We start from the raw sequence: 13,171 nt of genomic DNA on the forward strand, positions 1-13,171 counted from the left end.
GTATTAGAAGGGATCACAGTGAGAAATACTCTCTCAATAAAGCACTATAATAATAATAATAATAATAATAATAATAAAAAAGACAGATTACTAATAATATAAAACAATAACCAATATGGCACTAAGCAAGTTATATTATATCCCAGATGTAGTTGTTTCAAATATGTTTCATAGTATGAGTTCAAAATTGAAACCTAACAGCATATCAAGATGGATACAAAATCAGTAATCCGAATATACATGAAATAAGTTGCTTCAAATGTGTATGATTGTGTCAGTTAAAAAACACACACCCATAGCAGTGCGTAGAGGTGGATATCAATACTATAATTCAAAAATTCACAAAAATAGAGCAGAAAATGCTGTCAAAAGAGCCCTCAAAACTTCAGATAGAAAAGCAGGTTCTAATCACAGTGAACCACAGTAATAGGATACAAAGTATCAAATGAGGGAAAAAAAGTTATTTTGTAACATAGGTTTTGTTACACAAAAATACAATTCACTGCATGGAGCCAAAATAGAAATAAGCACATAACAGTATATCAAGGTGGACATGAGATCTTATCCAGTTATACCTAAAATAAAGTAAATTGGGGTACTTACTCCCCAATAGAATAACGATATTTAACCAAAGAGAAAATTAAGAAAATGTGTTCTTAGTATAAGCAAAGGTGGTATAATAACTCACTTATTAGCAGGGGAGGACTGGTGGGTAAAGAGGATGGTGCTATAGTGCAGTGTGAATTGCTAGTCTGGTACCGTCAGGTACTACAGACAGTGCACTTGCTACCTGAAATCACGCCGTCATTAGCCCACCATCTGAGGGGAAAGACCGTGGCGCTATCCGGCTGACAGTGGCGTTAAGTCCAGCATCTGATCCCCTACTGTCGCTGCCGCCAGTATCGCTGCTGCTAGAGAGGTGTGCTGGAAGGATCCCACTGCATCTGACGAGAACTTCTTTATTCTTTTTAGGTGACATTATTTTAGCTGAAACTCATTAAAGGTTACATTTTAAATCATTCATTATATCATCACTACTAACAAAATTCTCTTCTCATAGCTAGTTTTTTTTTATAAAGAGTGCACCAACAAAAGGAGTACTTTCTTTTCTCTTTCCTACATTCAATATGCCCAATCTTGTCTGACCTTGGAAGCCAAACAGTGGTGGGCTGGGTTAGTACCTGGAAGATAGACCTCCAGGGAATACCGAGTGTAGAAGGAAGGCACAAATAACCTATTCTGACTTAAACACTAACAGCAGGATCACCAGTTTATTTCTCTCTAATCATAAATTGGCCTTTCTTATGCAAGCTTGTATGTAACAAAGAATGGTGAACAATATGGACATGGGATTTGTATGTGCTGCATTTGTGGAACTCTGCACCTGTGGTACTCTGAGTTCAGTGTATGGGCCTTTCCTTATACTGATTGACCTACCAAGGACTTATTAATACAAACCTGTTTTGTACTGATCCCAGGAAGACAGAGGTAATACTGCTGGTGCCTACACTCCTGTTGAGAATTATTATATGTATAGATGGATCAGAACATACTATGTTTTTAGATGTTTGTTGCTTTTTGAGTTTGTCCTGAAGTTGTTGGATACAAATGTTATTCTTTATGTGAAGAATTAGTAAAAGTTATGTTCTAATTACAATACTGATTATTATTATTATTATTATTTTTATTAATAGTTTATTATATAGCGCAGCATATTCTGTTGCGCTTTACAATTAGAACAACAGTAATAGAACAAAACTGGACAAAAACAGCCTGACATAGAGGTAGGAAGGCCATGCTAGCAAGCTTACAATCTTTAGGGAAATAGGCATTGATACACAAGGGTAGATGTTACCTATTGCATAATGGTCCACCAGATTACTAGGTTCTTAATGGGTCATATGATATGATCACCCAGCAATGTTGGAAGACAAAATATGTGAGGTTATGTGTACTGTACTGAGAGTATGTAATTAGATAAGGAAGCATTGAAGGTTATGTGGGTGGATCTGGAATTTGATAGGCTTGTCTGAAGAGGTGAGTTTTCAGGGAACGTTTAAAGGTTTGGAGACTAAAGGTGAGTCTTATTGTGCATGGGAGGGCAATCCACAGAGTGGGTGAAGCCCGGATAAAGTCCTATAATTTTGAGTGGGAACAAGTAATATGTGTGGATGAGAGATGCAGATCTTGTGCAGAGCAGAGATGACTGGTAGGGAGATATTTGAGATGAGTGAAAAGATGTATGTTGGTGCAGTTTGGTTAATAGCCTTGTATGTAAGTAAAAGTATTTTAGATTTAATATGGTAGAATACCGGTAACCAATGGAGGGACTGACAGAGTGGATCTGCAGACGATGAACATCTAGCGAGGAAGCTGCATTCAAAATGGATTGTAGTGGTGAGAGCTTATGTTTGGGAAGACCAGTAAGAAGACTATTGCAATAATCAATGCGGGAGATGATGAGTGCATGGATTAGACTTTTTGCAGGGTCTTGTGTAAGATAAGGATGTATTTTGGATATGTTTTTTAGATGCATGTAACATGATTTAGAGGCAGATTGAATGTGTGGAACAAAGGACAGTTCAGAGTCAAGGATTACACCTAGGCAGCGAGTTTGTGGAGTAGGGTGTATAGTCGTATTGTCAACAGTTATGGAGATATTAGGTTGGTAACTACTTTTGGCAGGAGGGGAAAAAATTAATTCTGTTTTGGTAATGTTGAGTTTGAGGTGGCGAGAAGACATCCAAGATGAAATGGCAGACAGGCATTCAGTGACATGAACCAATACATATAGTGATAAATCTGGGGAGGATAGGTAGATTTGAATATCATCAGCATACAAATGATACTGAAATCCGAAGGAGCTGATTAGTTTACCAAGAGATGAGGTACAGATTGAGAAAAGTGGAGGACCTAAGACTGAGCCTTGCAGTACTCCAACTGATAGAAGTAGAGAAGAGGAGGTAGAATGAGAGAGGTAAACACTGATAGAGCGATTAGATAGGTAGGATGGGAACCAAGTAAGGGCTGTGTACTGAAGACCTAAGGATTTCAATGTTTGTATGAGAATAGAGTGGTCAACAGTGTCAAAAGCAGCAGAGTGATCTAGAAGAAGAATAAGTGTGTAATGGCCTTTTGATCTAGCAGTGACCAGATCATTCACTACTTTGGTCAGTGCCGTCTCTGTGGAGTGTTGGGCATGAAAGTCTGACTGAAGTGGGTCCAGTAAGTTGTGGGAGTAAAGAAACTGTGTAAGGCGAGTGTAGGCAAGTCTCTCAAGTAGCTTGGAGAGACATGGGAGCTGAGAAAAGGGATGGTAGTTAGAGAGAGTGTTTGCATCAGAATTGTGTTTTTTCAGAATGAAAGTAATCACTGCACGCTTAAACAGGGAAGGAAAGATACCAGTAGAAAGAGAGAGATTATGGATTTTAGTTAAGGTTGGGATAAGCACAGGAGGCAAGTTTTACTGATTTTTGAGAGTATAGGATCAAGAGGAGAGGTAGTGGAGTAGGAGGATGAAAAGAGTGTTGATACTTCATCTTCACTTGTGGGATCAAATGAAGAGAAAGTGCTATCTAACTGACTAATACAATAAAGAGTGCACCCAAATAAGAGTCTTCTTTTCTTATCAAAATGGGTATACCAAAGTATATTGTCGGGCGCTAGAATGGGGTGTTTTCCTAGCTGCTGTATAAGGGAGATAGTCTCCCTACATATACATGAAGTAAAAGAAAAGGAAAACAGCGAAAGATTCAAATTCCTGAACACATTTAATATATTGGTGTTAAAAAGATAAGATTAAGATAAAATTAAAATGAAGCTAACAAATCTCACATGAGAATATAGATAATGTCCATTGACAAATGGGGATAAGGAAAAAAATTGACTATATACTGCTGTTTTTGCAACACCTTATGACCGTGTTCCTGATAGATTAGTCAGATTCACACATGAGGACTTAAAGATGTCAAAATGTCCAATGTTACCAGCCTTGTGTTCCTATATGAGGATCCATAGCGATGGTGCCTGAAAGCAGCTGAACTCCACGCAATTTTGGTAGGTATCCTGGTCCACAAAAGGCTTGGAAGGCTTGGAAATAAAGCCGGATTGGTGAATTACCGGAAAAGTCCTTCAGAATCTTGTAACGGCAGCAATGGAACCACAGGTCTTTCTTGGTGTAGTCGGTGTATGTAGCAGTTGATTTCTCCTGACGCGTTTCGCTGCTCTGGGCAGCCTCATCAAAGGTGGACCAGGATACCTACCAAAATTGCGTGGAGTTCAGCTGCTTTCAGACACCATCGCTATGGATCCTCATATAGGAACACAAGGCTGGTAACATTGGACATTTTGACATCTTTAAGTCCTCATGTGTGAATCTGACTAATCTATCAGGAACACGGTCATAAGGTGTTGCAAAAACAGCAGTATATAGTCAATTTTTTTCCTTATCCTCATTTGTCAATGGACATTATCTATATTCTTATGTGAGATTTGTTAGCTTAATTTAAATTTTATCTTAATCTTATCTTTTTAACACCAATATATTAAATGTGTTCAGGAATTTGAATCTAGTTTTCCTTTTCTTTTCTTCTTTTCTTGTCCTCTGTCTCAGATTTAGATCTTGGAAGGGTGTTGTCTTTGCAGTGTTAAAATAAGATGCCCAGTATTGTGGGTATCTGGGTGTTAGATCGACAGTACTAGGTCAACAGTCAATAGGTCCATCATTATTGATCCACATGCATTAGGTCAACATGGACAAAAGGTCGACATTGTTAAACTGTCGACATGGCAATGAATAACAAATGAAAAGATTGACATGAGTCTTAAAAATATATATTTTTAACTTTTTGATACTTTACCATCAACGTGGAATACGATTGGGAATAGTAACCTGCCATGCAAGTGGATGCAGTAATTGGGGTTCCTGGTCATGTTACAGAGAAAACAATATCAAAAACATTAAAAAAAACATGTCAACCTTTTCACGTGTCGACCTTTCATGTATCAACCTTTATTACTATGTTGTCCTTTTTTCCATGTTGACCTTGTCTATGTCAACCAATAGTGGTCGGCCTATTGACTGTTGACCTTATCCAGGTCGACCCATTGATCCATAACCGTATTTGTGCACTGCACAAATGGCAGCATTTTTGCTAATACAAACAGAAAAATCAGTTTCCATCCATTGCACCTCAATATTATTTGTCCTGATGCACATCTACACTCTTTTAGCATACTTCCTTATTTGCAGTACAACACTGTATCCCTCCCACCAAAATCTCCTTAGGTACAGAAAGAAACACCACTGTAGGTAAATATACAAATATAAAAAGAGGTTGAGATTATATTGCTTCTAACAAATATCACGCTAGATTTTATAGACCTTATACAGTAGTTTGAATCCTCTAGGAATATGAAGAGAACCCCAAGCCTACTGTAACACCAAATATGAAAACTCTGGCTTCATTGGGACCTGATTCACACCCTTTTACTTCTCACAATAGGGATGTTATACATGAACCTATTGTTAGACCAAAGATTACCCAGCATGGGACTAAAAATGGATATTATCTCTCCACCATGCATTGTCTTTTTTAGGGGATAAGAGGAAAGGGTGACAGGTATGGACACCACCATGCACCATTCCCAACAGTAGGAGCAGATACAACCTTCTTTACAACACAACACCAGAAAGAGAACATTATTCAGAAGAAATAGAGGAGGGAAGAAGTTATGACAAAAGAAGAAACATAAGATAACAAGGGAGTCATACAATTTATACAGGTCTTAGGATGTTGGAGGAGCTCCTGTAGGAACCTGAAGCTAAACAGCTTCTAAAATCTGATACAAATTTTTTTTTTTAAGGTGTTGTCAGTAAAAGGCAAATGTTTTTATAATAAATACAATTTCTTTCTAGTACATCATATGATTGCAGCCATAGATATTTTTACAGGAACCATGGATATTTATGTATATATATATATATATATATATATATATATAGATTAGGACATAAACTAATCGTTGGTGAGAAAAAAGCTTTGAGAGACCTTTTTGACGATCCATCCATCGTGATTAAAGCTGCTGATAAAGGTGTAGGTATTGTCATTCAGGGTCTTGAGGATTATAGGATGGAGAGCTTGAGAGAGATGAATGACTTTAGCTGCTAAAACAAATAACCAGGTGACCCCACCAATAGTTTTGGATTTGAATTAAATATCCTCCTCCAAATAGCATTTGAAGAAGGAGTAATATCTAGAGAGGAAAAGTCCTATGTATTACCCTTACATTTCATTATAGCTACCTTTTATCACTTACCCAAAATTCACAAAACACTTGACACACCTCCAGGTCATCCTATTAGATTGGGTGTAGGACACCTCACTGCTAACCGTTCACATTATGTGGATTTTTATTTACAACCTTATGCTGCCTCTCTGAAATCACACATTAAAGACACAACAGATTTTTACTTACTATCTGGTGACCTGTCATGTACAGGTACTGTATTCCAACATTCCGCATGTTTTGGGTATTGAATCTGTCAGAAACAAATTATTGATGGATAACAATGTTTCTGAGAGGCAGCAATGTTTTATTCTGGACTCTCATTTATCCTAATACATAATTATTTTCTTTTTGACTGCACCTTCTATTGACAGACTCTTTGAACGGCCATAGGTACTATGTTTGCATTGAGTTTCACAAACGTATACATGGGAGCCTATGAGGACACACATGTGTGGGGGAGCAGACTTGGTTAGTCCCTCATAGTCTATGGCTATTTCAAAGGTTATCTATTTTTCATTTGTGAGGGTGATGAGCACAGTTTGTCATAATTTATTTCCCAAGTTAATAATTCCTATACTTTGAAATGTACCTATACTTATACTTAGTAAGCAGGAGATTTTCTTTCTTGATAGTACTCGACCTTAGACGGTCTGATTGTCTCCAAAACATTTAGAAAGGAAGTTGATACTTTACATTTCAATAGCAGTCATTATAGACCCTGGATTCAAAATATACCCTGGGGTAAATTATCTGGGTTAATGAGAAATTGCATCAAATTAGAACTTTGTGAGGAACAATCGTTGGAATTAAACAAGTATTTGTGTCTAGAAATTATGCTTAAGATCTTCTGGAAAGTGCCCTTGATAGAAATTCACTCTTCCTCCCCTCAGCTACAAATCACAATTCATCTAATACTAGGAAGGATAATGTTTCTTTCCTATCCAAATACATATAACTCCTAGAGACAAATAAAGAAAATTATATATTAGATATTAGATTATATATTCCAATTTTAATGCAAGACAGTTTATTAAAAAAAAAAAATGTTCCATTTATTATCTTTAGGAAAGCAGATACTCTTAGTAAGGTATTGACCACAAGCCTTTTCATGGATAAAATGTTGGCTTTTCTAATTCTAACAGCAATAACACTCTATCAGATAAAATAACAGGTTGTTTCATATGTGGTGCTCAAGTATTTACAACATGTAAATCTATATCTAACAAGAATAAAAGTTTTAAGTCCAATGTTACAGGAGAGTTGTTTGTTATTAAATCTTTTAGTAATTGCAATACAGCATACACAATATATTTACTTGAATGCAGTTGTTCTCTCCATTATGCGGGGAGAACATTGAGATGTTTAAAGGTTAAGAGTAATTTTCTCAAGCTTAAAGGTATTCACAGTATTTATAAGACTTTATATATCCTTCATCAGAATGACCCTACCCAGGTATCCCATTAACTGAAAGAGGTGTAGGTAGATTCTGAAATTATTTATGTGAGAGAACGACTGGATTCACACCTTGAAAACCTTGTATCCAGGGGGATTGACTAAAGCAACTGAGATAGACTTATTGAAACATAAAATTATTATAGTCTGTTCTAGGATGTTTCAGCTGGAACTAGATTCTTCAGCTATATGGAATTAAATAAAGCAGACAAGACAGTATGTGCATTCAAATATGCTTTAGAGTAATAATAATAATAATAATAATAATTAGCAGTAACATTGAATGATACTTAGCAAATGATATGTTCAAGTAGTTGTGGTAGCCAGGGATTCATCCTCACTTAGAGGCTGGCTGCAACCAGGAAATCCTGGCCATGCACAGGTCCAGGACAGCTGGCTTTACTGCAAATCATACCAATATGATAATATGACAATAGACAACTTGTGTAACAGTCTTATAGTTTTATACAACAGACATAGAACAAAGCCAGGAAAACACTTCCAAATTAGGTAAATTAATACATGATCTGTGGTAAGTCAATGGCTAAGCAAAAATTATGGCCAGGTTCAGGGAACAAAAAGTAGAAGTTCAGTTTAACTACAGAAATTCACGTCACAAACTTTCCAGTTAAGTCTGTGTGTGTGTCAGACAAAGCAACACATTTAAAAGTACAGTACAATGCAAAATAAAATGGTAATTTAGATGCCATTTTGCTCCAATACAAATATATCAGATGATAGCAAAAATACTTGACTCTCTAAATGTTTCTTTGTATTATACCTTACTCTTTATTTAAGTGCTTTAGCTTAGCACCATTATTTTATAATTGGTGAGTAATTGTAGGGATATTATTTTGAACAAAAAACTCAAAATAAATAAAACCATAAATAATATATAGTTTTAAATGTATGATTTCTTGTTCTATCTCTTCCTCTCAGGGTTATTTATTTGAATATTTTCTAATATTTTTCTTACTAATAACATTTCCAGAATAGTTATTGGATTCTTATTTTCATTTTTATGTCTCTAGAATTTTACATTGCAGTGAAACATTGTAGCTCCTTTCCTGTAGGTTGTTTTATTTGTATCTGTTTTGTGACACTATAAACTGCCCAAGCAAGATTTTGATTGTTGTTGACAATTATACTAATTACAGTATGTGGGAAATAAACAACAGGATCCATAGAAGATGTCAATTCATACTCTGATGAAATTGTCAATAGGATAAAGAAACCAGTTAGGACGTTCCATTCTGCTCAGAATCTGAGACCCAGATTGATTATCTTTTTACATCGTATTCTTATCCAAGTAGTGAATAGCATGCACCGTGGTGTCCTGGTAGGATACAAGGACTAGATGGCTTGTGTTTGGACCACTTGCTCCATTTCCCTATAGCGGCATTAATGAAAGTTTTACAGCCGGACAGATTGGGAGACTATGAAAAAAAGTTTTTTAATACCAGACACCAATCAAATACTCAATGTCCGTAGTTTCCTGCTGCTCCCAATGGAGGCTTGCTCAACCTCCTTGAGATACTAAACAAAAGCAAATATATAAATATGGAAGCGCTGGAATAAAAATAAATAGTCTCCTCTTTTTAAGCGAATCCTAGTTTCCAGCGCCTCCATATTTATAGATTGGGAGACTCTCTACGCTGACTGTAATCTACTTAAGCATGTGCGGCTCATGATCAGGATTTTATGAGAACGGTGAGCACTCCCACCACTTCACAGTGTAAGCTACCTACCGATTACTCAGAGATAAAGAACGGACATACTGGGCAAGGCTGTCTATTTAAAACAGCAGCCCTGTCAGGCAGGATATTCCATATAGATTGACATGTAAATTGTATTTTATAGATCAACTAGGCAAGGCTATATATTTAGAGCAGCAGCTCCGTCAGGTGCGAGGACCTATACAGCCTGATGTTATTATAGACATTTGCCACTAACAATCCTGGTGAGAGAGAGATATTATATGCTGTATTTCACCTAATCTACCTACCTTGGATTAATAATTTACATTTGAGAACTGTCATTCTGCAGGCAAGTCTATATTACTTATTTTTCAACCTGTGTGGACATTTAACCCCAGCGGATGTTTATATCCAACAGTTATCCCTTTACATGGAACTTGCTGTGCATGGAATTCATGCTAATCCTGGGACCCAGTTCAGAGAAATATTTGATATATTTCTATATACTGACTGTGTTTATGTATTAATAAACATATGTTTTTATTTTACTTGCTGGGGCTATAGGATTGTTTACTGATTATATTAGGTATTTGTTAGTAATCTGACCAGTGGAGAACAATTCATATTTTTTATTGTTTTCCCATCTTTTTCTAAACCCAGAGAAGTTTTATAAGAATTGTTGCTGAACTGGACAAAATCCACTGAGTGTGGTATAGAAAATGTATATAACATACTTTTTCTAATTGATTTTATCAGCGCATGTTGTGATAAAATCTCTTTGGGTGTAAATTTGTCTTTAGCTTAAAATGTACCTACTGTATCTTCAAATAAGACCCATAGTGCCTTAAAATACATTATGCAAGTATTAGACATTAATGCAGGATGAACAACAAATGGATCTATATATTCAGTGTATATCATATTACACACATTTTCTATGTCTTACTTCCTTGACATTGTAACCTTTGTAGTGCACCTAAGATGGATGCCCCGCCTGGTACACCCGTGGGTGGGATGAATAATACTTGGATTTCACTGTTATATAATGACTCTGCCTGTAGCTTTAGGACACTGCAACTTCCCTACTTTGTGTAATATCTTCTATACAATGCTTATTCCACCCAGGTTAACCTATGTAGTACTTCCAAGATGTCTGCCTTATCTGGTACCTTTCATGGGTGGGTTATGTAACCTGTGGAACTTATTAATCAAAATGGCTGCACCAACCCTGCATACATCGCATTGTGATCATTATGTTCACTATGTTACCTGTTTTTTTTTCTGTTTTTTTTTTTTCTTGTTATTTTATGGTATGTATTTGATGCTTGAAAAGCGACTTTGAGTCCTCTTGGAGAAAAGTCCAATGTAAATAAAGTTGTTATTATTATTATTATTATTATTATTATTATTATTATGATGATGTACCTTTCAAAAAACAGGTAGAGTATTTTAGTTAAAAATGACTTTGCCTAAATCATTTTTAAAATAACAAATAAACAAACAATATTGTACATGTACTTTTTATATAATGCATTTGCAGCATAAATATTTCCAGCAGTGTCCAATGTTTCTCCAGAAATACAAAATGCATCATTTTCTCCCAAGGATATCACTGAAATAGCTACTTTATACTAAAAAAAAACAAGACACAAATAATCTTTCTCACAAATATTCACTATAAATGAGCCCAAATTTAAATATAGAGGCAAAGCAAATCTTCAGGGCCTCTACATTACAAACAGCTCTGCATGACACAGACATTCAAATCACTCTTTGCATATTCATACTGTACAGGACATAATAGTTTCAGTAGATGAATAGCTGCATTGCCTCTCAATGAGCTACACTCATTGTTCTAAAAACAAATATGGATCTCTTAAAGTTGGGACACTGCAAAAAAAATGGCTTACAATGGAATTTAAAAAAAAAATTATATGTGTTTTGGTAAATTTATAAGATACATAGCATAAATTTATAACTAAGATAAATGGCATAAAATAAATCACAGTGAGATTTGTTTAAATATTAGGACAGACAGGTGACAAACAGACTAATGTCATGATTAGAATAAGTACATTTTGCACCAGAATTTAATTACAAAGATCAGAAGCAGAAATTAAATTGTATATTTATATCTCTAATTGAGAAATATTAAGATTTTTAGTAATGTTTACTGAAAAGATTTATTTCTAGCTTCTTGTGTCACATTGGTTTATTATGAGTAAATACCAACAGGAATCATTGCTTGCTTTTTACTGTGTGCTGACAAAATACATTCATAAAGGGGCTATGCTTTCTCCTCACTGACCTGCATTACTGTACTAAATTCACTTAATGTCTAGTTTGCCATCTTACCATTTGTCTTTTTGACTCAAGAGCTATAACAATTTTCACCTCTCACTGCCATCCTTCATGGCACTACCAATTAAATTCATCTCATAACCTGCAATACACGCCATTCAACATATATTTCAGGTATTTTTTAAGGATCAAAATATATATAATCTAATATTAAAGGCAGTGTTTATTTATACTTCAGATACTCTAAACCGCCATTCAAATCAATATTGCTAGGCACCTCAAAGTCTACAAATAATTGGTTATAAAGCTTTCTAAATATAAAAATGTATTAAAAAAGAAAATATGACATATCTGTAAATGCAAAAAGAATTTGCACAGAATAAAATAATTTAGTCACTAAAGATAATTAAGTAAACTATGAGTAGGAAATTCTTAGAATTGTTTAGTTGTCTTAATTATCAGATATAATGCAAATTGAATACCAATAATTGTGAACATTGACTAAGAAATAGCTAAATTTGAAAACTCTCTCATTCTCATGTTATTTAAAACTGCCAGAGCAAATGACAATCAGGCAAATAGGCTGGTTTGGTTACAATAACTCAGTGTGTTTAACTAAATTTAGATTTAGTGTCCAAAATCCTCGGAAGTGATAACTTTTTCTGACAAAAATAGTGGAGTTACACAAGACTTCATCAATTGCAATTCTTGCTTACATGTGATCAGTGTTCTCAAATACCTATGTAAATTATCAAATGTCAGTTGGATGACTAGTATGTGATTGAGAACATGGTTGAAATATTTCTAATCCCCTTCAAACTCACGCAGACTTTTTAATGTAAGTTTATTTATATAATCATGTATGTTGCATGTTTTTGCACTGTGCATACTCTGCAGGTACGAGCAGTACAGAGTCATATACAATCCAGTCAGGGGTGTCTTCAGAGAGGAGGAGGCCCATGTGCAGTCTCCATCTGGGCTCCCTCTGCTCTAGCCAGCAGCGCTCTTGACTCTGGGCACTAGGGTCACTAGGGGACTCTAGCATTGTCCCAGAGTCTAGTGCACATGTGTAGATCTCTGGGAAAATGGAGTGGTGGACATTTTCCCAGTGATTTGCCTACTGCTCAAACACTGGGAAAATGGCTGCTGCGCCATTTTCCCACTGATTTCTGCAGCGCTGTTGCTGCAACACAGGACTCTGGTGGGTAAGTGCTGAACAAAATGAGTGCCGGATGTGCAGTGTGTGCCCCCGTTGATCCCGGGGGCCTGTGTGCACAGCACACACTGTACTTATAAATAATCCAGTAAAACCACTTGCATCTGACGGTGTATCAATGGTATTGCAGGCTATGATGAGTTGTGTGTGTATATGTAAATAACCTGTTTTCTTATGGACCTTTTGCACCAGGTATAGTGCTATGTAAGTTTGC

At 35.8% G+C, this 13,171-nt stretch overlaps 1 long non-coding RNA gene across 1 annotated transcript in view; it reads right to left on the minus strand.

The window, feature by feature from the left end:
• LOC134918524 (uncharacterized) overlaps positions 1-13,171 on the minus strand; it is a 167,992-nt gene that overhangs the window by 35,365 nt on the left and 119,456 nt on the right. The gene's annotated exons all lie outside the window — the stretch shown is intronic.

The sequence above is a fragment of the Pseudophryne corroboree genome, chromosome 1, assembly GCF_028390025.1.
Source record: "Pseudophryne corroboree isolate aPseCor3 chromosome 1, aPseCor3.hap2, whole genome shotgun sequence".
Classification (NCBI taxonomy): domain Eukaryota; kingdom Metazoa; phylum Chordata; class Amphibia; order Anura; family Myobatrachidae; genus Pseudophryne; species Pseudophryne corroboree.